We start from the raw sequence: 27150 nt of genomic DNA, 5'->3' as shown, positions 1-27150 counted from the left end.
GCTTTATACATTAGCAGGCTGTAGGTTGGAACTCTGTACGTTGGGTCCCTGTAGGCCACAGCTCTATATGTTGGCTGGCTGTAGGTCGGAGTTCTATACGTTGGGTGGCTATTGGTCGGAGCTCTATACTTTGGGTGGCCATAGGTCAGTGTCTGTACGTTAAGTGGTTTTAGGTTGGAGCTCTATATGTTGGGTGGCTGTAGGTTGGAGTTCTATACGTTGGATGGCTGAAGGTCTGAGATCTATACGTTGGATGGCTGTAGGTCTGAGCTCTATATGTTGGGTGGCTGTAGGTTGGAGTTCTATACGTTGGATGGCTGTAGGTCTGAGATCCATATGTTGGATGGCTGTAGGTCTGAGCTCTATACGTTGGATGGCTGTAGGTCTGAGCTCTATACGTGAAGTGGCTGTAGGTGTGAGCTCTATACGCTAGGTGGCTGTAGGTCGGAGCTCTATACGTTAGGTGGCTGTAGGTCGGAGCTCTATACATTAGGTGGCTGTAGGTTGGAGCTCTATACGTTAGGTGGCTGTAGGTCGGAGCTCTATACATTAGGTGGTTGTAGGTTGGAGCTCTATACGTTAGGTGGCTGTAGATCGGAGCTTTATGCGTTGGGTGGCTGTATGTCGGAGTTCTATATGTTGGGTGGCTATAGGTCAGAGCTCTATATGGGTTAGGTGGCTATAGATCAGTGCTCTATACGTTAAGTAACTTTAGGTTGGAGCTCTATATTAGGGATGGTCTGAACCTGCCGAGGTTCAGGTTCGTATGAACCCGAACGCTCGGCAGCAGATTCCCGCTGTCTGCCCGCTCCGTGGAGTGGGCGGATACAGCGGGAGGAACGCCTGGAAAACTGGGATAAAGCCTATGGCTATGGCTGTATCCCAGTTTTCCAGGCGGTCCTCCCGCTGGATACGCCCACAGCAGGAATCATTACCGAGGGTTCGGGCTCGTACGAACCCGAACCAAACTCGGTTCAGACCATCCCTACTCTATATGTTGGGTGGCTGTAGGTTGGACTTCTATACGTTGGATGGCTGTAGGTCTGAGATCTATACATTGGATGGCTGTAGGTCTGAGCTCTATGTGAAGTGGCTGTAGGTCTGAGCTCTATACGTTAGGTGGCTGTAGGTCGGAACTCTATATGTTAAGTGGCTGTAGGTAGGAGCTCTCTATGTTGGATGGCTGTAGATCAGAGCTCTATACGTTAGGTGGCTGTAGATCGGAGCTTTATATGTTGGCTGGCTTTATGTCGGAGTTCTGTAAGTTGGGTGGCTATAGGTCGGAGCTCTATACGTTAGGTGGCTATAGATCAATGCTCTATACGTTAAGTGGCTTTAGAGCTCTATATGTTGGGTGGCTGTAGGTTGGAGTTCTATTAGTTGGATGGCTGTAGGTCGGAGCTCTATGCGTAAGGTGGCTGTAGGTTTGAGCTCTATAGGTTGGATGGCTGTAGTTCAGAGCTCTATACTTTAGGTGGCTGTAGGTCGGAGCTCTATACATTAGGTGGCTGTGGGTCGGAGCTCTATACGTTAAGTGGCTGTAGGTCGGAGCTCTATACGTTAAGTGGCTGTAGGTCGGAGCTCTATACGTTGGATGGCTGTAGATCAGAGCTCTATACGTTAGGTGGCTGTAGGTCGGAGCTCTATACATTAGGTGGCTGTGGGTCGGAGGTCTATACGTTAAGTGGCTGTAGGTCGGAGCTCTATACGTTAAGTGGCTGTAGGTCGGAGCTCTATACGTTGGATGGCTGTAGATCAGAGCTCTATACGTTAGGTGGCTGTAGGTCTCTATCTATGCCTCTATACTTTAGGTGGCTGTAGGTCGGAGCTCTATACTTTAGGTGGCTGTAGGTCGGAGCTCTATACATTAGGTGGCTGTAGTTCAGAGCTCTATACTTTAGGTGGCTGTAGGTCGGAGCTCTATACATTAGGTGGCTGTAGGTCGGAGCTCTATACGTTAAGTGGCTGTAGGTCGGAGCTCTATACGTTAAGTGGCTGTAGGTCGGAGCTCTATACGTTGGATGGCTGTAGATCAGAGCTCTATACGTTAGGTGGCTGTAGATCAGAGCTTTATACATTGGGTGGCTGTAGGTCGGAGCTTTATATGTTGGGTGGCTGAAGGTCGGAGTTCTATACATTGGGTGGCTATAGGTCGGAGCTCTATACGTTAGGTGGCTATAGATCAGTGCTCTATACGTTAAGTGGCTTTAGGTTGGAGCTCTATATGTTGGGTGGCTGTAGGTTGGAGTTCTATAAGTTGGATAGCTGTAGGTTGGAGCTCTATACGTTAGGTGGCTGTAGGTTTGAGCTCTACACGTTGAATGGCTGTAGGTCAGAGCTCTATACATTAGGTGGCTGTAGGTCGGAGCTCTATACGTTAGGTGGCTGTAGGTCTGAGCTCTATACGTTAGGTGGTTGTAGGTTGGAGCTCTATACGTTAGGTGGCTGTAGATCGGAGCTTTATACGTTGGCTGGCTGTATGTCGGAGTTCTATATGTTGGGTGGCTATAGGTCAGAGCTCTATATGGGTTAGGTGGCTATAGATCAGTGCTCTATACGTTAAGTAACTTTAGGTTGGAGCTCTATATTAGGGATGGTCTGAACCTGCCGAGGTTCGGGTTCGTATGAACCCGAACGCTCGGCAGCAGATTCCCGCTGTCTGCCCGCTCCGTGGAGTGGGCGGATACAGCGGGAGGAACGCCTGGAAAACTGGGATAAAGCCTATGGCTATGGCTGTATCCCAGTTTTCCAGGCGGTCCTCCCGCTGGATACGCCCACAGCAGGAATCATTACCGAGGGTTCGGGCTCGTACGAACCCGAACCAAACTCGGTTCAGACCATCCCTACTCTATATGTTGGGTGGCTGTAGGTTGGACTTCTATACGTTGGATGGCTGTAGGTCTGAGATCTATACATTGGATGGCTGTAGGTCTGAGCTCTATGTGAAGTGGCTGTAGGTCTGAGCTCTATACGTTAGGTGGCTGTAGGTCGGAACTCTATATGTTAAGTGGCTGTAGGTAGGAGCTCTATACGTTGGATGGCTGTAGATCAGAGCTCTATACGTTAGGTGGCTGTAGATCGGAGCTTTATATGTTGGCTGGCTTTATGTCGGAGTTCTGTAAGTTGGGTGGCTATAGGTCGGAGCTCTATACGTTAGGTGGCTATAGATCAATGCTCTATACGTTAAGTGGCTTTAGAGCTCTATATGTTGGGTGGCTGTAGGTTGGAGTTCTATTAGTTGGATGGCTGTAGGTCGGAGCTCTATGCGTAAGGTGGCTGTAGGTTTGAGCTCTATAGGTTGGATGGCTGTAGTTCAGAGCTCTATACTTTAGGTGGCTGTAGGTCGGAGCTCTATACATTAGGTGGCTGTGGGTCGGAGCTCTATACGTTAAGTGGCTGTAGGTCGGAGCTCTATACGTTAAGTGGCTGTAGGTCGGAGCTCTATACGTTAGGTGGCTGTAGTTCAGAGCTCTATACTTTAGGTGGCTGTAGGTCGGAGCTCTATACATTAGGTGGCTGTAGGTCGGAGCTCTATACGTTAAGTGGCTGTAGGTCGGAGCTCTATACGTTAAGTGGCTGTAGGTCGGAGCTCTATACGTTGGATGGCTGTAGATCAGAGCTCTATACGTTAGGTGGCTGTAGATCAGAGCTTTATACATTGGGTGGCTGTAGGTCGGAGCTTTATATGTTGGGTGGCTGAAGGTCGGAGTTCTATACATTGGGTGGCTATAGGTCGGAGCTCTATACGTTAGGTGGCTATAGATCAGTGCTCTATACGTTAAGTGGCTTTAGGTTGGAGCTCTATTTGTTGGGTGGCTGTAGGTTGGAGTTCTATAAGTTGGATAGCTGTAGATTGGAGCTCTATACGTTAGGTGGCTGTAGGTTTGAGCTCTACACGTTGAATGGCTGTAGGTCAGAGCTCTATACATTAGGTGGCTGTAGGTCGGAGCTCTATACGTTAGGTGGCTGTAGGTCTGAGCTCTATACGTTAGGTGGCTGTAAGTCTGAGCTCTATAGGTTAGGTGGCTGTAGGTCTGAGCTCTATACATTAGGTGGCTGTAGGTCGGAGCTCTATACATTAGGTGGCTGTAGGTCGGAGCTCTATACGTTAGATGGCTGCAGGTCGGAGCTCTATACGTTTAATGGCTGTAGATCAGAGCTCTTTACGCTTTGGGTGGCTGTAAGTCCCTATACGTGCCTCTATACATTGGTGGTGGTAGCTTGGAGCCCTATATGTTGGACGGCTGTAGGTTGGAGCTCTATACATTAGGTGGCTGTAGGTCACAGTTCTATATGTTGGGTGGCTTTAGGTCAGAGTTCTATACTTTGGTTGGCTGTAGGTCAGAGCTCTATACATTAGGTGGCTGTAGGTCTCTATCTATGCCTCTATACGTTGGATGGCTGTAGGTCGGAGCTTTATGCGCTGGGCCCCTATAAGTCAGAGTTCAATACGTTGGATAGCTGTAGGTCGGAGCTTTATGAGCTGGGCCCCTATAGGTCGGAGTTGTATATGTTAGGTGGCTGTAGATCAGAGCTTTATGCGCTGGGCCCCTATAGGTCGAAGTTTTATACGTTGGATAGCTGTAGGTCGGAGTTGTATACATTATATAAACTGTGGGCATCTTGTGAGGACAGGCGGTAGAATCAATTCTTTAGTCATTTAGAATTTTAAGTAAAGTTTGTTATAGATTCTGGTGGCGCCATTACGTATTGGAGGAGGCCGCATACGATAATCCAGGCTCGTGGTCATGTGACAGGGCAGCCGCTGATGATTACTCCTCATTTTCCTCTAGCTGAATCCAGCATGTAGTGTGTAAGGCCAATGATTCTTATCACGGCAGGTAATCAGCGGCTCATTCGGCCCGGTACCGCTATTATCGCTCGTCCACTTTCAGTCTCTTGTACTCAGTGGGGTGTCCTATTGATTTCTGCATTTTGTAGCTCAGACTCCGGAGGCTCCATCTGGAAGACGAGCAGAGAAGGACGCGGAGCAGGGATGGGGCCGAACCTTCCAGAAGATGTTTACAGACAGAGGACGAATCCAGGGACGCGCCGTGTCCTTGAAGTGATACCAGATGTCAATGTATAGTCACACTGTGCACAGTGATAACAAATCCCAGCCGAGGACCCCCAAGAAGAAAACTCATTATTAAAGGAGTTTTATGGGTTAAAATAAGCTGTACCCAGTAGCTAGATAGGTACCCCCTTAAGGTCTTTGTCCCTCAGTAGGTTGATAGGTGCCACCATAAGGTCTTTGTCCCCCAGTAGGTACATAGGTACCCCCTTAAGGTCTTTGTCCCTCAGTAGGTAGATAGGTGCCCCCTTAAGGTCTTTGTCCCTCAGTAGGTAGATAGGTGCCACCTTAAGGTCTTTGTCCCCCAGTAGGTAGATAGGTGCCACCTTAAGGTCTTTGTCCCCCAGTAGGGAGCAGCTTCCACATTATGTAACTAGGCACCGCCTGTAGCGGGATAGTTGCCCCCAGTAGTTGTCTGTCCTCCCCAGGAGGCAGATAGATGTCCCACAGTAGGTAGATAACCAAAGGCAATGAGGCCCTCCTTGATATCTGAGTCTCTGGATGCGCTCTCTGTCAAGCTACTGCCCCCAGTAGTGTGATGCCATATAGTACATCAAGAATAAGGGACATACAGTTGTGCTCAAAAGTTTACATACCCCGTCAGAATTTTTCCTTTTTTTTTTTTTTTTGTCCTTTTTTCAGAGAATGTGTATGGTAACACAAAAACTTTTTTTCCACTCATGGTTTGTGGTCGGGTGAAGCCATTTATTGTCAAACTATTGACAACCAAAAACATCCAAATGACCCTGATCAAAAGTTTACACACCCCAGTTCTTAATACTGTGTATTGCCCCCTCTAAAATCAATGACAGCTCTTTTGGTCATTGTGGATGTGGCACTTTATTTCCTCAGATGGTAAAACTGCCCATTCTTCTTGGCAAAAAGCCTCCAGTTCCTGTAATTTTCTGGTCTGTCCTGTATGAACTGTGTGCTTGAGATCTCCCCATAGTGGCTCAATGATATTGAGGTCATGGGACATAGATGGCCGCTCCAGAACCTTCACTTTGTTCTGATATCCAAAGATTTGATAATACCAGTCAGCAGTGTTCAAACTGATTAACAAATCGAATATCAGGAGCTCTGTAAAAACCAAACCACACTGAAAACTTTCTGAAATCTAGCGGTGCGGCTGTTTCTAGATTCACAATAAGGAGGCACCGGAAGAAAAATGGGCGGCATGGTCGAGTCCCCAGAAGAAAGCCATTACTGTGCAAATGCCACAAAGTATCTCGCCTACAATCTGCCAAGCAGCACAGAAACAAGCATCAGAACTTTCCGGATCAAGGTCATTTAAAGTGATGGGACCAAAAGCAAACTTTTTGGCCACAACCATACCCGTTACATTTGGAGAGGTGTCAGCACGGCCTATGATGGAAGGAACACCATGCCTACTGTAAAGCACGGAGGTGGATCGCTGATGTTTTGGGGATGTGTGAGCTACAAATGCTCAGGAAACGTATTCAAAGATGAAGGAAAGATGAATGCAGCCGGTTATCAGCAAATACAGGAGGCAAATTTACCCTCATGAGCCCGAAAGCTACCCTTGGGACGTATTCCAACGTTCCAACATGACAACGATCTAAAACACAAGGCCAAGTCGACCTCTCATTGGCTACTGCAGAACAAAGTGAAGGTTCTGGAGTGGCCATCTCAGTCTCCTGACCTCTATATCATTAAGCCACTCAGAGGAGATCTGCAGCACACAGTTCATGCAGCCCAGGAACTTACAGGAACTGGAGACTTTAAGCCAAGAAGAATGGGCAGCTTTACCATCTGAGAAAATAAGGAGCCTCATCCACAACTACCACAAAAGACTTCAAGCTGTCAGTCATGTTGGAGGGGACAATACATGGTATAAAGAACTGGGGGATGGGAACTTTAGATCAGGGTCATTTGGATGTTTTTGGTTATTATTATAATTAAGGGTATAAACCCACACACCGTATAAGCAGCGTATTTACTGCTGCGATACGCAGCAAATACGCAGCAGATTAGATCTAAATAACTGAACACAGCATCAAATCTGTACCAACAAATCTGCTGCGTATCTGCTGCGTATTTGTTGCGTATCTGCTGTGTATACGGTGTGTGGGTTTGTACCCTAAAAAAGAGAAAACACAGTAATGTGACACCCGACTACTAACCGTTTTTGTGTTATCATTCATATTCTCTGTAAAAAAAAAAAAGACAAGAAAGCAAAAATGTAAACTTTTGAGTACAACTGTATATAGTATATACTCCTGCATAATGGACTCGGACACTATAAGGGCGACATCACTCTGTGTTGCTGCACAGATCAGCAGGGAAGGGATTACATGATCTGTTCTGTATCCAGACGACTTCATCAAGAGCGGCAGTGCGGAGAGATCCAATGACTTATCCATGGATCAGCAGCTGCTCGCCTCTCCCGTCCTTCAGCACAGCGGCTGCCGCCAGCGCACCTCCGTGGCACTTGTCAACCATCTTACAGCATCTCCTGTTGACTAGACGCACCGGGGAACTTTAGTGTGTTTAAGCCTCCTGTCTGTTCTGACCACTGACACCTTGTCCAGTCTGAGCGGAGGCCGCAGCTTCCTGACTGCTCCTGTCCGCCCGGGTGACAGCTGCTCGTGTTCTCCGGCCAGGAGCTGTCTGTCACATCGCTTTTAGTAGAGGCTTCTGCATTCTACAAAGGACTCTGATAGGAAGTCATGTGACCTCCCAGTTATCGCTCACTCTACAATTATTCTCTAGAAGATCAAAAGTCTCCAAATTGTTTTCTGGCCGTGAACATAGAACATGACCCAATCATCTGATCCCGGATCTGCCCCCTCCGGAAAGAAACATCATCACGTATGATGTATGAATTATGTATGACCATCATGTGTCACATACAGGGAGCACCGAGCGTGCAAAGCAAGTGATGGGAGTAATAGAACGTGTGCACAGGGTATACAGCAGATAGAATGCAGCCGGTGCTGTCTCTAGAACATTCTCCTCCAGGACGTACTACAAGTGTGAGCAGAGTGGTGATGTCCCTCTTGTATATCAGTACTTCACACCAGCCTGTGTGACTGCTGTATGATGGTGTTACTGGTGTATACTGGTGAATTTCCAGCAGATAGAATGCAGCTGGTGCTGTCTGTAGACCATTCTCCATAAGGACATACTAGCGTGAGCAGAGCGGGGATGTCCCTCTTGTATATCAGTACTTTTGTTCTCCTCACCGACCTGTGTGACTGCTGTATGATGGTGTTACTGGTGTATACTGGTGAATATACAGCAGATATAATGCAGCCGGTGCTGTCTGCAGACCATTCTCTTCCAGGACGTACTAGTGTGAGTAGAGCGGTGATGTCCCTCTTGTATATCAGTACTTTTGTTCTCCTCACCGACCTGTGTGACTGCTGTATGATGGTGTTACTGGTGCGCACAGGGTATACAGCAGATATAATGCAGCCGGTGCTGTCCATAGAACATTTTCCACCAGGCTCAGGATCCTCCAGGATTTATTACAAGTATGAGCAGTGCGGTAATATTCTTCTTGGAGAGAAGTGCTATCCTCCTCCACACCAACATGGAGTGCCAGGTCTGGTAGCACAAGCCCCGGTGTATAGCTAGCCACTGAAGGTTCCCCAAGATGGATGAGCAAAGATCAATGGAGTACTTCGGCTTAGTTGCACTTTGCTCCACTGCAGATGAACCCACAACTTCTCTGGAATCTCCTGACTAGATATGGATTGTCAGCCCTGACCTAGACAAAGTTTTCCCCAATGAGGTTATTCCACTTTTAGGCTTTAGTACTGCAGCTAGAACTCCTCTCTATAACCACCTCTAGACTAGGCTACCTAGGAACTAACAGGGGGTCTTATAGTAAAGGCCGAAACTTGTCTCCCATTAGTGGGGAAACTTCTGGAAGAAACAACACATAACAAGGGCATAATTAACCCTTTGGTAAACATTCAGCTGTGCGAGCAGTAAAGGGAATAAGGTGCAATCTATAGACTCTGGTGACACCTAGTGACAGAAGTGTAGAGTGTAAGTCCTTCATCCAGAGCATAGAGACATAGAACAATACCTGATCACAGGATGTGATGTGCTAGGAAGTAGTGGCACGCCTGCTCGGGGACACTACAGTACTGCTCTCCTTCTCCACACCAACACCACCACCACATGGGATTGACATATGATGGTGTTACTGGTGTATACTAAATATACAGCAGATATAATGGAACCAGTGTTGGCCATAGAATATTCTCCACACAGCTCCGGATCCTCCAGTGGTTATTACAGGCATGAGGTGAGCGGTGGTGTCTCTATGGGAGGTAAGTATGTCAGTGGGTGGCAGCGCTCTCCTCCGCACCATCCTGTGTGACTGTATAGATATAGGTATACAGCACATATACAGTGGATATAATGGAGCCCGTGTCATTACATGTGTGACCCCGCACAGATGACCTCCGCAGGCGGCTGGATGGTTCCATGGTCTATAAGTCATTATTCTCCTGTGTTACCATCCATGATGATGAAGTCAGCGGCACAGGGGAGGTCACCCTCCTGCCAGGGTCAGAGGTCAGGGGGCGTTTAAGAATTGTATAAATAGATCGTTATCCTAAAATAAAATCTGCAATATATTTTTTTTACCATAAAACTTCCCGAGTCGCCATATCTCTGGTGGTTTCTCTATAGATATTCTAATCGTCTTTAGGTAACAAATCCCATACCGGACCGTTCTCCTCCCCAGCTGTACATGGACGTGTCGTTAATATAAACCCATAATCCGTCACAAATCCTCCCAGTGTCTTATAGCGGAGGCGGCTACGATCACCGAACAAGATGGTGAGAGCCGTAATGAAGTAACAAACAGCTTCACCTGCTCTATAAAACCTGAAAGAGACAATGCTGCCCCCTAGTGTCCATCAGCAGCAGCTCCACATATACACTACATTACACTGCTGCCCCCTAGTGTCCTATCATCACCACTACATATACACTACATTACACTGCTGCCCCCTAGTGTCCTATCATCACCACCACATATACACTACATTACACTGCTGCCCCCTAGTGTCCTATCATCACCACCACATATACACTACATTACACTGCTGCCCCCTAGTGTCCTGTCATCTCCTCCACATATACACTACATTACACTGCTGCCCTCTAGTGTCCTGTCATCTCCTCCACATATACACTACATTACACTGCTGCCCCCTAGTGTCCTGTCATCACCAGCCCCACATATACACTACATTACACTGCTGCCCCCTAGTGTCCTGTCATCACCACCACATATACACTACATTACACTGCTGCCCCCTAGTGTCCTGTCATCACCACCACATATACACTACATTACACTGCTGCCCCCTAGTGTCCTGTCATCACCACCACATATACACTACATTACACTGCTGCCCCCTAGTGTCCATCAGCAGCAGCTCCACATATACACTGCATTACACTGCTGCCCCCTAGAGTCCTGTCATCTCCTCCACATATACACTACATTACACTGCTGCCCCCTACTGTCCTGTCATCACCTCCACATATACACTACATTACACTGCTGCCCCCTAGTGTCCTGTCATCTCCTACACATATACACTACATTACACTGCTGCCCCCTAGTGTCCTGTCATCACCACCACATATACACTACATTACACTGCTGCCCCCTAGTGTCCTGTCATCATCACCTCCACATATACACTACATTACACTGCTGCCCCCTAGTGTCCTGTCACCACCAGCTCCACATATACACTACATTACACTGCTGCCCCCTAGTGTCCTGTCATCACCAGCTCCACATATACACTACATTACACTGCTGCCCCCTAGTGTCCTGTCATCTCCTCCACATATACACTACATTACACCGCTGCCCCCTAGTGTCCTGTCATCTCCACCACCACATATACACTACATTACACTGCTGCCCCCTAGTGTCCTGTCATCTCCTCCACATATACACTACATTACACTGCTGCCCCCTAGTGTCCTGTCATCACCACCACCACATATACACTACATTACACTGCTGCCCCCTAGTGTCCTGTCATCTCCTCCACATATACACTACATTACACTGCTGCCCCCTAGTGTCCTATCATCACCACCACATATACACTACATTACACTGCTGCCCCCTAGTGTCCTGTCATCAGCTCCACATATACACTACATTACACTGCTGCCCCCAAGTGTCCTGTCATCTCCTCCACATATACACTACATTACAATGCTGCCCCCTAGTGTCCTGTCATCTCCTCCACATATACACTACATTACACTGCTGCCCCCTAGTGTCCTGTCATCACCTCCACATATACACTACATTACACTGCTGCCCCCTAGTGTCCTGTCATCACCTCCACATATACACTACATTACACTGCTGCCCCCTAGTGTCCTGTCATCACCAGCTCCACATATACACTACATTACACTGCTGCCCCCTAGTGTCCTGTCATCTCCTCCACATATACACTACATTACACTGCTGCCCCCTAGTGTCCTGTCATCTCCTCCACATATACACTACATTACACTGCTGCCCCCTAGTGTCCTGTCATCTCCACCACATATACATTACATTACACTGCTGCCCCCTAGTGTCCTGTCATCACCACCACATATACACTACATTACACTGCTGCCCCCTAGTGTCCTGTCATCACCAGCTCCACATATACACTACATTACACTGCTGCCCCCTAGTGTCCTGTCATCTCCTCCACATATACACTACATTACACTGCTGCCCCCTAGTGTCCTGTCATCTCCTCCACATATACACTACATTACACTGCTGCCCCCTAGTGTCCTGTCATCTCCACCACATATACATTACATTACACTGCTGCCCCCTAGTGTCCTGTCATCACCACCACATATACACTACATTACACTGCTGCCCCCTAGTGTCCTGTCATCTCCTCCACATATACACTACATTACACTGCTGCCCCCTAGTGTCCTGTCATCATCACCACATATACACTACATTACACTGCTGCCCCCTAGTGTCCTGTCATCACCTCCACATATACACTACATTACACTGCTGCCCCCTAGTGTCCTGTCATCTCCTCCACATATACACTACATTACACTGCTGCCCCCTAGTGTCCTGTCATCTCCTCCACATATACACTACATTACACTGCTGCCCCCTAGTGTCCTATCATCACCACCACATATACACTACATTACACTGCTGCCCCCTAGTGTCCTGTCATCTCCTCCACATATACACTACATTACACTGCTGCCCCCTAGTGTCCTGTCATCTCCTCCACATATACACTACATTACACTGCTGCCCCCTAGTGTCCTATCATCACTACCACATATACACTACATTACACTGCTGCCCCCTAGTGTCCTGTCATCAGCTCCACATATACACTACATTACACTGCTGCCCCCTAGTGTCCTGTCATCTCCTCCACATATACACTACATTACACTGCTGCCCCCTAGTGTCCTGTCATCTCCACCACCACATATACACTACATTACACTGCTGCCCCCTAGTGTCCTGTCATCACCAGCTCCACATATACACTACATTACACTGCTGCCCCCTAGTGTCCTGTCATCATCTCCTCCACATATACATTACATTACACTGCTGCCCCCTAGTGTCCTGTCATCTCCTCCACATATACACTACATTACACTGCTGCCCCCTAGTGTCCTGTCATCACCATCACATATACACTACATTACACTGCTGCCCCCTAGTGTCCTGTCATCTCCAGCTCCACATATACACTACATTACACTGCTGCCCCCTAGTGTCCTGTCATCTCCTCCACATATACACTACATTACACTGCTGCCCCCTAGTGTCCTGTCATCATCACCACCACATATACACTACATTACACTGCTGCCCCCTAGTGTCCTGTCATCACCAGCTCCACATATACACTACATTACACTGCTGCCCCCTAGTGTCCTGTCATCTCCTCCACATATACACTACATTACACTGCTGCCCCCTAGTGTCCTGTCATCATCACCACATATACACTACATTACACTGCTGCCCCCTAGTGTCCTGTCATCACCAGCTCCACATATACACTACATTACACTGCTGCCCCCTAGTGTCCTGTCATCTCCTCCACATATACACTACATTACACTGCTGCCCCCTAGTGTCCTGTCATCACCTCCATATATACACTACATTACACTGCTGCCCCCTAGTGTCCTGTCATCTCCTCCACATATACACTACATTACACTGCTGCCCCCTAGTGTCCTGTCATCTCCTCCACATATACATTACATTACACTGCTGCCCCCTAGTGTCCTGTCATCTCCTACACATATACACTACATTACACTGCTGCCCCCTAGTGTCCTGTCATCATCACCACATATACACTACAGTACACTGCTGCCCCCTAGTGTCCTGTCATCTCCACCACCACATATACACTACATTACACTGCTGCCCCCTAGTGTCCTGTCATCACCTCCACATATACACTACATTACACTGCTGCCCCCTAGTGTCCTGTCATCTCCTCCACATATACACTACATTACACTGCTGCCCCCTAGTGTCCTGTCATCTCCTCCACATATACACTACATTACACTGCTGCCCCCTAGTGTCCTGTCATCATCTCCTCCACATATACACTACATTACACTGCTGCCCCCTAGTGTCCTGTCATCTCCTCCACATATACACTACATTACACTGCTGCCCCCTAGTGTCCTGTCATCTCCACCACATATACACTACATTACACTACTGCCCCCTAGTGTCCTGTCATCTCCTCCACATATACACTACATTACACTGCTGCCCCCTAGTGTCCTGTCATCTCCTCCACATATACACTACATTACACTGCTGCCCCCTAGTGTCCTGTCATCATCTCCTCCACATATACACTACATTACACTGCTGCCCCCTAGTGTCCTGTCATCTCCTCCACATATACATTACATTACTCTGCTGCCCCCTAGTGTCCTGTCATCACCAGCACCACATATACACTACATTACACTGCTGCCTCCTAGTGTCCTGTCATCACCACCACATATACACTACATTACACTGCTGCCCCCTAGTGTCCTGTCATCATCTCCTCCACATATACACTACATTACACTGCTGCCCCCTAGTGTCCTGTCATCATCACCACCACATATACACTACATTACACTGCTGCCCCCTAGTGTCCTGTCATCATCTCCTCCACATATACACTACATTACACTGCTGCCCCCTAGTGTCCTGTCATCATCACCACCACATATACACTACATTACACTGCTGCCCCCTAGTGTCCTGTCATCTCCTCCACATATACACTAAATTACACTGCTGCCCCCTAGTGTCCTGTCATCTCCTCCACATATACACTACATTACACTGCTGCCCCCTAGTGTCCTGTCATCACCAGCACCACATATACACTACATTACACTGCTGCCCCCTAGTGTCCTGTCATCACCACCACATATACACTACATTACACTGCTGCCCCCTAGTGTCCTGTCATCTCCACCACATATATACTACATTACACTGCTGCCCCCTAGTGTCCTGTCATCACCAGCACCACATATACACTACATTACACTGCTGCCCCCTAGTGTCCTGTCATCACCACCACATATACACTACATTACACTGCTGCCCCCTAGTGTCCTGTCATCTCCACCACATATATACTACATTACACTGCTGCCCCCTAGTGTCCTGTCATCTCCTCCACATATACACTACATTACACTGCTGCCCCCTAGTGTCCTGTCATCTCCTCCACATATACACTACATTACACTGCTGCCCCCTAGTGTCCTGTCATCTCCTCCACATATACACTACATTACACTGCTGCCCCCTAGTGTCCTGTCATCACCAGCTCCACATATACACTACATTACACTGCTGCCCCCTAGTGTCCTGTCATCTCCTCCACATATACACTACATTACACTGCTGCCCCCTAGTGTCCTGTCATCTCCTCCACATATACACTACATTACACTGCTGCCCCCTAGTGTCCTGTCATCATCAGCTCCACATATACACTACATTACACTGCTGCCCCCTAGTGTCCTGTCATCTCCACCACATATATACTACATTACACTGCTGCCCCCTAGTGTCCTGTCATCTCCTCCACATATACACTACATTACACTGCTGCCCCCTAGTGTCCTGTCATCACCAGCTCCACATATACACTACATTACACTGCTGCCCCCTAGTGTCCTGTCATCTCCTCCACATATACACTACATTACACTGCTGCCCCCTAGTGTCCTGTCATCACCTCCACATATACACTACATTACACTGCTGCCCCCTAGTGTCCTGTCATCTCCACCACCACATATACACTACATTACACTGCTGCCCCCTAGTGTCCTGTTATCTCCAGCTCCACATATACACTACATTACACTGCTGCCCCCTAGTGTCCTGTCATCACCAGCTCCACATATACACTACATTACACTGCTGCCCCCTAGTGTCCTGTCATCTCCAGCTCCACATATACACTACTTTACACTGCTGCCCCCTAGTGTCCTGTCATCATCACCACCACATATACACTACATTACACTGCTGCCCCCTAGTGTCCTGTCATCACCAGCTCCACATATACACTACATTACACTGCTGCCCCCTAGTGTCCTGTCATCACCTCCACATATACACTACATTACACTGCTGCCCCCTAGTGTCCTGTCATCTCCTCCACATATACACTACATTACACTGCTGCCCCCTAGTGTCCTGTCATCACCAGCTCCACATATACACTACATTACACTGCTGCCCCCTAGTGTCCTGTCATCACCTCCACATATACATTACATTACACTGCTGCCCCCTAGTGTCCTGTCATCACCACTACATATACACTACATTACACTGCTGCCCCCTAGTGTCCTGTCATCTCCACCACCACATATACACTACATTACACTGCTGCCCCCTAGTGTCCTGTTATCTCCAGCTCCACATATACACTACATTACACTGCTGCCCCCTAGTGTCCTGTCATCACCACCACATATACACTACATTACACTGCTGCCCCCTAGTGTCCTGTCATCTCCTCCACATATACACTACATTACACTGCTGCCCCCTAGTGTCCTGTCATCATCTCCTCCACATATACACTACATTACACTGCTGCCCCCTAGTGTCCTGTCATCACCAGCTCCACATATACACTACATTACACTGCTGCCCCCTAGTGTCCTGTCATCTCCTCCACATATACACTACATTACACTGCTGCCCCCTAGTGTCCTGTCATCACCTCCATATATACATTACATTACACTGCTGCCCCCTAGTGTCCTGTCATCTCCTACACATATACACTACATTACACTGCTGCCCCCTAGTGTCCTGTCATCACCACCACATATACACTACATTACACTGCTGCCCCCTAGTGTCCTGTCATCTCCTCCACATATACACTACATTACACTGCTGCCCCCTAGTGTCCTGTCATCACCACCACATATACACTACATTACACTGCTGCCCCCTAGTGTCCTGTCATCATCACCACATATACACTACAGTACACTGCTGCCCCCTAGTGTCCTGTCATCTCCACCACCACATATACACTACATTACACTGCTGCCCCCTAGTGTCCTGTCATCACCTCCACATATACACTACATTACACTGCTGCCCCCTAGTGTCCTGTCATCTCCTCCACATATACACTACATTACACTGCTGCCCCCTAGTGTCCTGTCATCTCCTCCACATATACACTACATTACACTGCTGCCCCCTAGTGTCCTGTCATCATCTCCTCCACATATACACTACATTACACTGCTGCCCCCTAGTGACCTGTCATCATCTCCTCCACATATACACTACATTACACTGCTGCCCCCTAGTGTCCTGTCATCTCCTCCACATATACACTACATTACACTGCTGCCCCCTAGTGTCCTGTCATCTCCTCCACATATACATTACATTACACTGCTGCCCCCTAGTGTCCTGTCATCTCCACCACCACATATACACTACATTACACTGCTGCCCCCTAGTGTCCTGTTATCTCCAGCTCCACATATACACTACATTACACTGCTGCCCCCTAGTGTCCTGTCATCACCAGCTCCACATATACACTACATTACACTGCTGCCCCCTAGTGTCCTGTCATCTCCAGCTCCACATATACACTACATTACACTGCTGCCCCCTAGTGTCCTGTCATCTCCACCACATATACACTACATTACACTACTGCCCCCTAGTGTCCTGTCATCTCCTCCACATATACACTACATTACACTGCTGCCCCCTAGTGTCCTGTCATCACCAGCACCACATATACACTACATTACACTGCTGCCCCCTAGTGTCCTGTCATCATCTCCTCCACATATACCCTACATTACACTGCTGCCCCCTAGTGTCCTGTCATCTCCTCCACATATACATTACATTACTCTGCTGCCCCCTAGTGTCCTGTCATCACCAGCACCACATATACACTACATTACACTGCTGCCCCCTAGTGTCCTGTCATCACCACCACATATACACTACATTACACTGCTGCCCCCTAGTGTCCTGTCATCACCACCTCCACATATACACTACATTACACTGCTGCCCCCTAGTGTCCTGTCATCATCACCACATATACTCTACATTACACTGCTGCCCCCTAGTGTCCTGTCATCTCCTCCACATATACACTACATTACACTGCTGCCCCCTAGTGTCCTGTCATCATCACCACCACATATACACTACATTACACTGCTGCCCCCTAGTGTCCTGTCATCATCACCACCACATATACACTACATTACACTGCAGCCCCCTAGTGTCCTGTCATCTCCTCCACATATACACTACATTACACTGCTGCCCCCTAGTGTCCTGTCATCTCCTCCACATATACACTACATTACACTGCTGCCCCCTAGTGTCCTGTCATCATCTCCTCCACATATACACTACATTACACTGCTGCCCCCTAGTGTCCTGTCATCTCCAGCTCCACATATACACTACATTACACTGCTGCCCCCTAGTGTCCTGTCATCTCCTCCACATATACACTACATTACACTGCTGCCCCCTAGTGTCCTGTCATCTCCTCCACATATACACTACATTACCACTGCTGCCCCTAGTGTCTGTCATCACCTCCAATATACACTACATTACACTGCTGCCCCCTAGTGTCTGTCATCTCCTCCACATATACACTACATTACACTGCTGCCCCCTAGTTCCTGTCATCACCAGCTCCACATATACACTACATTACACTGCTGCCCCCTAGTGTCCTGTCATCACCAGCTCCACATATACACTACATTACACTGCTGCCCCCTAGTGTCCTGTCATCCTCCTCACATATACACTACATTACACTGCTGCCCCCTAGTGTCCTGTCATCACCTCCCATATATACACTACATTACACTGCTGCCCCCTAGTGTCCTGTCATCTCCTCCACATATACATTACATTACACTGCTGCCCCCTAGTGTCCTGTCATCTCCTACACATATACACTACACTTACACTGCTGCCCCTAGTGTCCTGTCATCATCACCACATATACACTACATTACACTGCTGCCCCCTAGTGTCCTGTCATCTCCTCCACATATCCACTACATTACACTGCTGCCCCCTAGTGTCCTGTCATCTCCTCCACATATACACTACATTACACTGCTGCCCCCTAGTGTCCTGTCATCATCTCCTCCACATATACACTACATTACACTGCTGGACCCCTAGTGTCCTGTCATCTCCACCACATATACACTACATTACTACTACTTGCCCCCTAGTGTCCTGTCATCTCCTCCACATATACACTACATTACACTGCTGCCCCCTAGTGTCCTGTCATCACCAGCACCACATGATACACTACATTACACTGCTGCCCCTAGTGTCCTGTCATCATCCTCCACATATACACTACATTACACTGCTGCCCCCTAGTGTCCTGTCATCTCCTCCACATATACACTACATTACTCTGCGCCCCCTAGTGTCCTGTCATCACCAGCACCACATATACACTACATTACACTGCTGCCCCCTAGTGTCCTGTCATCACCACCACATATACACTACATTACACTGCTGCCCCCTAGTGTCCTGTCATCATCCAGCCTCCACATATACACTACATTACACTGCTGCCCCCTAGTGTCCTGTCATCATCACCACCACATATTACACTACATTACACTGCTGCCCCCTAGTGTCCTGTCATCATCCCTCCACATATACACTACATACACTGCTGCCCCCTAGTGTCCTGTCATCATCACCACCACATATACACTACATTACACTGCTGCCCCCTAGTGTCCTGTCATCTCCTCCACATATACACTACATTACACTGCTGCCTTCTAGTGTCCTGTCATCTCCTCCACATATACACTACATTACACTGCTGCCCCCTAGTGTCCTGTCATCACCAGCACCACATATACACTACATTACACTGCTGCCCCCTAGTGTCCTGTCATCACCACCACATATACACTACATTACACTGCTGCCCCCTAGTGTCCTGTCATCATCTCCTCCACATATACACTACATTACTCTGCTGCCCCCTAGTGTCCTGTCATCACCACCACCACATATACACTACATTACACTGCTGCCCCCTAGTGTCCTGTCATCTCCACCACATATATACTACATTACACTGCTGCCCCCTAGTGTCCTGTCATCACCAGCTCCACATATACACTACATTACACTGCTGCCCCCTAGTGTCCTGTCATCTCCTCCACATATACACTACATTACACTGCTGCCCCCTAGTGTCCTGTCATCTCCTCCACATATACACTACATTACACTGCTGCCCCCTAGTGTCCTGTCATCATCAGCTCCACATATACACTACATTACACTGCTGCCCCCTAGTGTCCTGTCATCACCAGCTCCACATATACACTACATTACACTGCTGCCCCCTAGTGTCCTGTCATCTCCAGCTCCACATATACACTACTTTACACTGCTGCCCCCTAGTGTCCTGTCATCATCACCACCACATATACACTACATTACACTGCTGCCCCCTAGTGTCCTGTCATCACCAGCTCCACATATACACTACATTACACTGCTGCCCCCTAGTGTCCTGTCATCACCTCCACATATACACTACATTACACTGCTGCCCCCTAGTGTCCTGTCATCTCCTCCACATATACACTACATTACACTGCTGCCCCCTAGTGTCCTGTCATCACCAGCTCCACATATACACTACATTACACTGCTGCCCCCTAGTGTCCTGTCATCACCAGCTCCACATATACACTACATTACACTGCTGCCCCCTAGTGTCCTGTCATCACCTCCACCTATACATCTACATTACACTGCTGCCCCCTAGTGTCCTGTCATCATCCTCCACATATACACTACATTACACTGCTGCCCCCTAGTGTCCTGTCATCTCCACCATCCACATATACCACTACATTACACTGCTGCCCCCTAGTGTCCTGTCATCTCCAGCTCCACATATACACTACATTACACTGCTGCCCCTAGTGTCCTGTCATCACCTCCACATATACACTACATTACACTGCTGCCCCCTAGTGTCCTGTCATCTCCTCCACATATACACTACATTACACTGCTGCCCCCCTAGTGTCCTGTCAATCTCCTCCACATATACACTACATTACACTGCTGCCCCCTAGTGTCCTGTCATCACAGCCTCACATATACACTACATTACACTGCTGCCCCCTAGTGTCCTGTCATCTCCTCCACATATACACTACATTACACTGCTGCCCCTAGTGTCCTGTCATCTCACCACATATACACTACATTACACTGCTGCCCCCTAGTGTCCTGTCATCTCCTCCACATATACACTACATTACACTGCTGCCCCCTAGTGTCCTGTCATCATCTCTCCACATATACACTACATTACACTGCTGCCCCCTAGTGTCCTGTCATCTCCTCCACATATACACTACATTACACTGCTGCCCCCTAGTGTCCTGTCATCTCCTCCACATATACACTACATTACACTGCTGCCCCCTAGTGTCCTGTCATCACCACCTCCACATATACACTACATTTACACTGCTGCCCCCTAGTGTCCTGTCATCACCTCCACATATACACTACATTACACTGCTGCCCCCTAGTGTCCTGTCATCCATCCACATATACACTACATTACCACTGCTGCCCCTATTGTCCTGTCATCACCACCACATATACACTACATTACACTGCTGCCCCCTAGTGTCCTATTCATCATCACCACATATACACTACCTTACACTGCTGCCCCCTAGTGTCCTGTCATCACCACCACATATACACTACATTACACTGCTGCCCCCTAGTGTCCTGTCATCACCTCCACATATACCCTACATATACTGCTGCCCCCTAGTGTCCTGTCATCTCCTCCACATATACACTACATTACACTGCTGCCCCCTAGTGTCCTGTCATCACAGCTCCACATATACACTACATTACACTGCTGCCCCCTAGTGTCCTGTCCATCTCACTCCACATATACACTACATTACACTGCTGCCCCCTAGTGTCCTGTCATCACCAGCTCCACATATACACTACATTACACTGCTGCCCCCTAGTGTCCTGTCATCACCAGCTCCACATATACACTACATTACACTGCTGCCCCCTAGTGTCCTGTCATCATCACCTCCACATATACACTACATTACACTGCTGCCCCCTAGTGTCCTGTCATCTCCTCCACATATACACTACATTACACTGCTGCCCCCTAGTGTCCTGTCATCTCCTCCACATATACACTACATTACACTGCTGCCCCCTAGTGTCCTGTCATCACCAGCTCCACATATAAACTAACATTACACTGCTGCCCCTAGTGTCCTGTCATCACCACCACATATACACTACATTACACTGCTGCCCCTAGTGTCCTGTCATCACCTCCACATATACACTACATTACACTGCTGCCCCCTAGTGTCCTGTTCATCTCCTCCACATATACACACTACATTACACTGCTGCCCCCTAGTGTCTCTGTCATCTCCTCCACATATACACTACATTACACTGCTGCCCCCTAGTGTCCTGTCATCTCCTCCACATATACACTACATTACACTGCTGCCCCCTAGTGTCCTGTCATCTCCTCCACATATACACTACATTACACTGCTGCCCCCTAGTGTCCTGTCATCTCCACCACATATACACTACATTACACTGCTGCCCCCTAGTGTCCTGTCATCTCCTCCACATATACATTACATTACACTGCTGCCCCCTAGTGTCCTGTCATCACCTGCACATATACACTACATTACACTGCTGCCCCCTAGTGTCTTGTCATCACCTCCACATATACACTACATTACACTGCTGCCCCCTAGTGTCCTGTCATCACCAGCTCCACATATACACTACATTACACTGCTGCCCCCTAGTGTCCTGTCATCTCCTCCACATATACACTACATTACACTGCTGCCCCCTAGTGTCCTGTCATCACCTCCACATATACACTACATTACACTGCTGCCCCCCTAGTGTCCTGTCATCATCACCACATATACACTACATTACACTGCTGCCCCCTAGTGTCCTGTCATCGCCAGCTCCACATATACACTACATTACACTGCTGCCCTCTAGTGTCCTGTCATCACCTCCACATATACACTACATTACACTGCTGCCCCCTAGTGTCCTCTCATCTCCTCCACATATACACTACATTACACTGCTGCCCCCTAGTGTCCTGTCATCTCCACCACATATACACTACATTACACTACTGCCCCCTAGTGTCCTGTCATCTCCTCCACATATACATTACATTACACTGCTGCCCCCTAGTGTCCTGTCATCACCAGCTCCACATATACACTACATTACACTGCTGCCCCCTAGTGTCCTGTCATCTCCTCCACTATACACTACATTACACTGCTGCCCCCTAGGGTCCTGTCATCTCCTCCACATATACACTACATTACACTGCTGCCCCCTAGTGTCCTGTCATCACCACCATCCACATATACACTAACATTACACTGCTGCCCCCCTAGTGTCCTGTCATCTCCTCCATATATACACTACATTACACTGCTTGCCCCCTAGTGTCCTGTCATCTTCTCCACATATACACTACATTACACTGCTGCCCCCTAGTGTCCTGTCATCACCAGCTCCACATATACACTACATTACACTGCTGCCCCCTAGTGTTCCTTCATCTTCTCCACATATACACTACATTACACTGCTGCCCCTAGTGTCCTGTCATACACCACCACATATACACTACATTACACTGCTGCCCCCTAGTGTCCTGTCATCTCCTCCCACATATACACTACATTACACTGCTGCCCCCTAGTGTCCTGTCATCTCCACCACATATACACTACATTACACTGCTACCCCTAGTGTCCTGTCATCTCCTCCACATATACCACTACATTACACTGCTGCCCCCTAGTGTCCTGTCATCTACCTCCACATATACACTACATTACACTGCTGCCCCCTAGTGTCCTGTCATCATCAGCTCCACATATACACTACATTCTACATGCTGCCCCCTAGTGTCCCTGTCATCATCACCTCAACATATACACTACATTACACTGCTGCCCCACCTAGTGTCCTGTCATCTCACTCCACAGATACACTACATTACACAGCTGCCCCCTAGTGTCCTGTCATCTCCACCACATATACACTACATTACACTGCTGCCCCCTAGTGTCCTGTCATCCTCCTCCACATATACACTACATTACACTGCTGCCCCCTAGGTTCCCTGTCATCTCCAGCTCCACATATACACTACATTACACTGCTGCCCCCTAGTGTCCTGTCATCTCCTCCACATATACACTACATTACACTGCTGCCCCCTAGTGTCCTGTCATCTCCTCCACATATACACAACATTACACTGCTGCCCCCTAGTGTCCTGTCATCACCTCCACATATACATTACATTACACTGCTGCCCCCTAGTGTCCTGTCATCTCCACCACCACATATACACTACATTACACTGCTGCCCCCCTAGTGTCCTGTCATCTCCTCCACATATACACAACATTACACTGCTGCCCCCTAGTGTCCGGTCATCACCTCCACATATACACTACATTACACTGCTGCCCCCTAGTGTCCTGTCATCTCCTCCACATATACACAACATTACACTGCTGCCCCCTAGTGTCCTGTCATCACCACCACATATACACTACATTACACTGCTGCCCCCTAGTGTCCTGTCATCTCCTTCACATATACACAACATTACACTGCTGCCCCCTAGTGTCCTGTCATCACCAGCACCACATATACACTACATTACACTGCTGCCCCCTAGTGTCCTGTCATCTCCAGCTCCACATATACACTATATTACACTGCTGCCCCCTAGTGTCCTGTCATCACCACCTCCACATATACACTACATTACACTGCTGCCCCCTAGTGTCCTGTTATCTCCAGCTCCACATATACACTACATTACACTGCTGCCCCCTAGTGTCCTGTCATCTCCTCCATATATACACTACATTACACTGCTGCCCCCTAGTGTCCTGTCATCACCAGCTCCACATATACACTACATTACACTGCTGCCCCCTAGTGTCCTGTCATCATCATCACATATACACTACATTACACTGCTGCCCCCTAGTGTCCTGTCATCATCACCACATATACACTACATTACACTGCTGCCCCCTAGTGTCCTGTCACCACCAGCTCCACATATACACTACATTACACTGCTGCCCCCTAGTGTCCTGTTATCTCCAGCTCCACATATACACTACATTACACTGCTGCCCCCTAGTGTCCTGTCATTATCACCTCCACATATACACTACATTACACTGCTGCCCCCTAGTGTCATGTCATCACCACCACCACATATACACTACATTACACTGCTGCCCCCTAGTGTCCTGTCATCACCAGCTCCACATATACACTACATTACACTGCTTTGCCCCTTAGTGTCCTGTCATCACCTCCACATATACACTACATTACACTGCTGCCCCCCTAGTGTCCTGTCATCTCCTCCACATATACACTACATTACACTGCTGCCCCCTAGTGTCCTGTCATCATCACCACATATACACTACATTACACTGCTGCCCCCTAGTGTCCCTGTCATCTCCCTCCACATATACACTACATTACATCTGCTGCCCCCCTAGTGGTCCTGTCATCACCTGCTCCAACATATACACTACATTACACTGCCTGTCCCCCCTAGGTCCTGTCATCATCCCTCCACATATACACTACAATACACTGACTGCCCCCTAGTGTCCTGTCATCTCCAGCTCCACATATACACTACATTACACTGCTTGCCCCTAGTGTCCTGTCATCTCCTCCAACATATACACTACATTACACTGCTGCCCCCTAGTGTCCTGTCATCACCAGCTCCACATATACACTACATTACACTGCTGCCCCCTAGTGTCCTGTCATCTCCTCCACATATACACTACATTACACTGCTGCCCCCTAGTGTCCTGTCATCTCCGTCCACATATACACTACATTACACTGCTGCCCCCTAGTGTCCTGTCATCTCCATCACCACATATACACTACATTACACTGCTGCCCCCTAGTGTCCTGTCATCACCCATCTCCACATATACACTACATTACACTGCTGCCCCCTAGTGTCCTGTCATCACCATCCCACATATACACTACATTACACTGCTGCCCCCTAGTGTCCTCTCATCATCACCACCACATATACACTACATTACACTGCTGCCCCCCTAGTGTCCTGTCATCTCCTCCACATAACACTACATTACACTGCTGCCCCCTAGTGTCCTGTCATCTCCTCCACATATACATACATTACAATGCTGCCCCCTAGTGTCCTGTCATCTCCTCCACATATACACTACATTACACTGCTGCCCCCTAGTGTCCTGTCATCTCCACCACATATACACTACATTACACTGCTACCCCCTAGTGTCCTGTCATCTCCACCACATATACACTACATTACACTGCTGCCCCCTAGTGTCCTGTCATCACCAGCTCCACATATACACTACATTACACTGCTGCCCCCTAGTGTCCTGTCATCTCCTCCACATATACACTACATTACACTGCTGCCCCCTAGTGTCCTGTCATCTCCTCCACATATACACTACATTACACTGCTGCCCCCTAGTGTCCTGTCATCATCAGCTCCACATATACAATACATTACACTGCTTCCCCCTAGTGTCCTGTCATCATCACCACCACATATACAATACATTACACTGCTGCCCCCTAGTGTTCTGTCATCTCCTCCACATATACATTACATTACACTGCTGCCCCCTAGTGTCCTGTCATCACCACCACATATACACTACATTACACTGCTGCCCCCTAGTGTCCTGTCATCTCCAGCTCCACATATACACTACATTACACTGCTGCCCCCTAGTGTCCTGTCATCTCCTCCACATATACACTACATTACACTGCTGCCCCCTAGTGTCCTGTCATCTCCTCCACATATACACTACATTACACTGCTGCCCCCTAGTGTCCTGTCATCATCACCACATATACACTACATTACACTGCTGCCCCCTAGTGTCCTGTCATCACCTCCACATATACACTACATTACACTGCTGCCCCCTAGTGTCCTGTCATCTCCTCCACATATACACTACATTACACTGCTGCCCCCTAGTGTCCTGTCATCTCCTCCACATATACACTACATTACACTGCTGCCCCCTAGTGTCCTGTCATCACCACCACATATACACTACATTACACTACTGCCCCCTAGTGTCCTTTCATCACCACCACCACATATACACTACATTACACTGCCTGCTGCCCCTTAGTGAACCTGATCATCTCCTCACATATAAACTAAACAAATTACCACTGCTTGCCCCCTAGTGGTTCCTGTCATCACCACCTCCACATATACACCTACATTACACTGCTGCCCCTAGTGTCC

Source organism: Dendropsophus ebraccatus, chromosome 12 (assembly GCF_027789765.1).
Source record: "Dendropsophus ebraccatus isolate aDenEbr1 chromosome 12, aDenEbr1.pat, whole genome shotgun sequence".
NCBI classification, from domain to species: domain Eukaryota; kingdom Metazoa; phylum Chordata; class Amphibia; order Anura; family Hylidae; genus Dendropsophus; species Dendropsophus ebraccatus.
The sequence above is the reverse complement of the archived record's forward strand: the minus strand, read 5'-3'. Positions refer to the sequence as shown.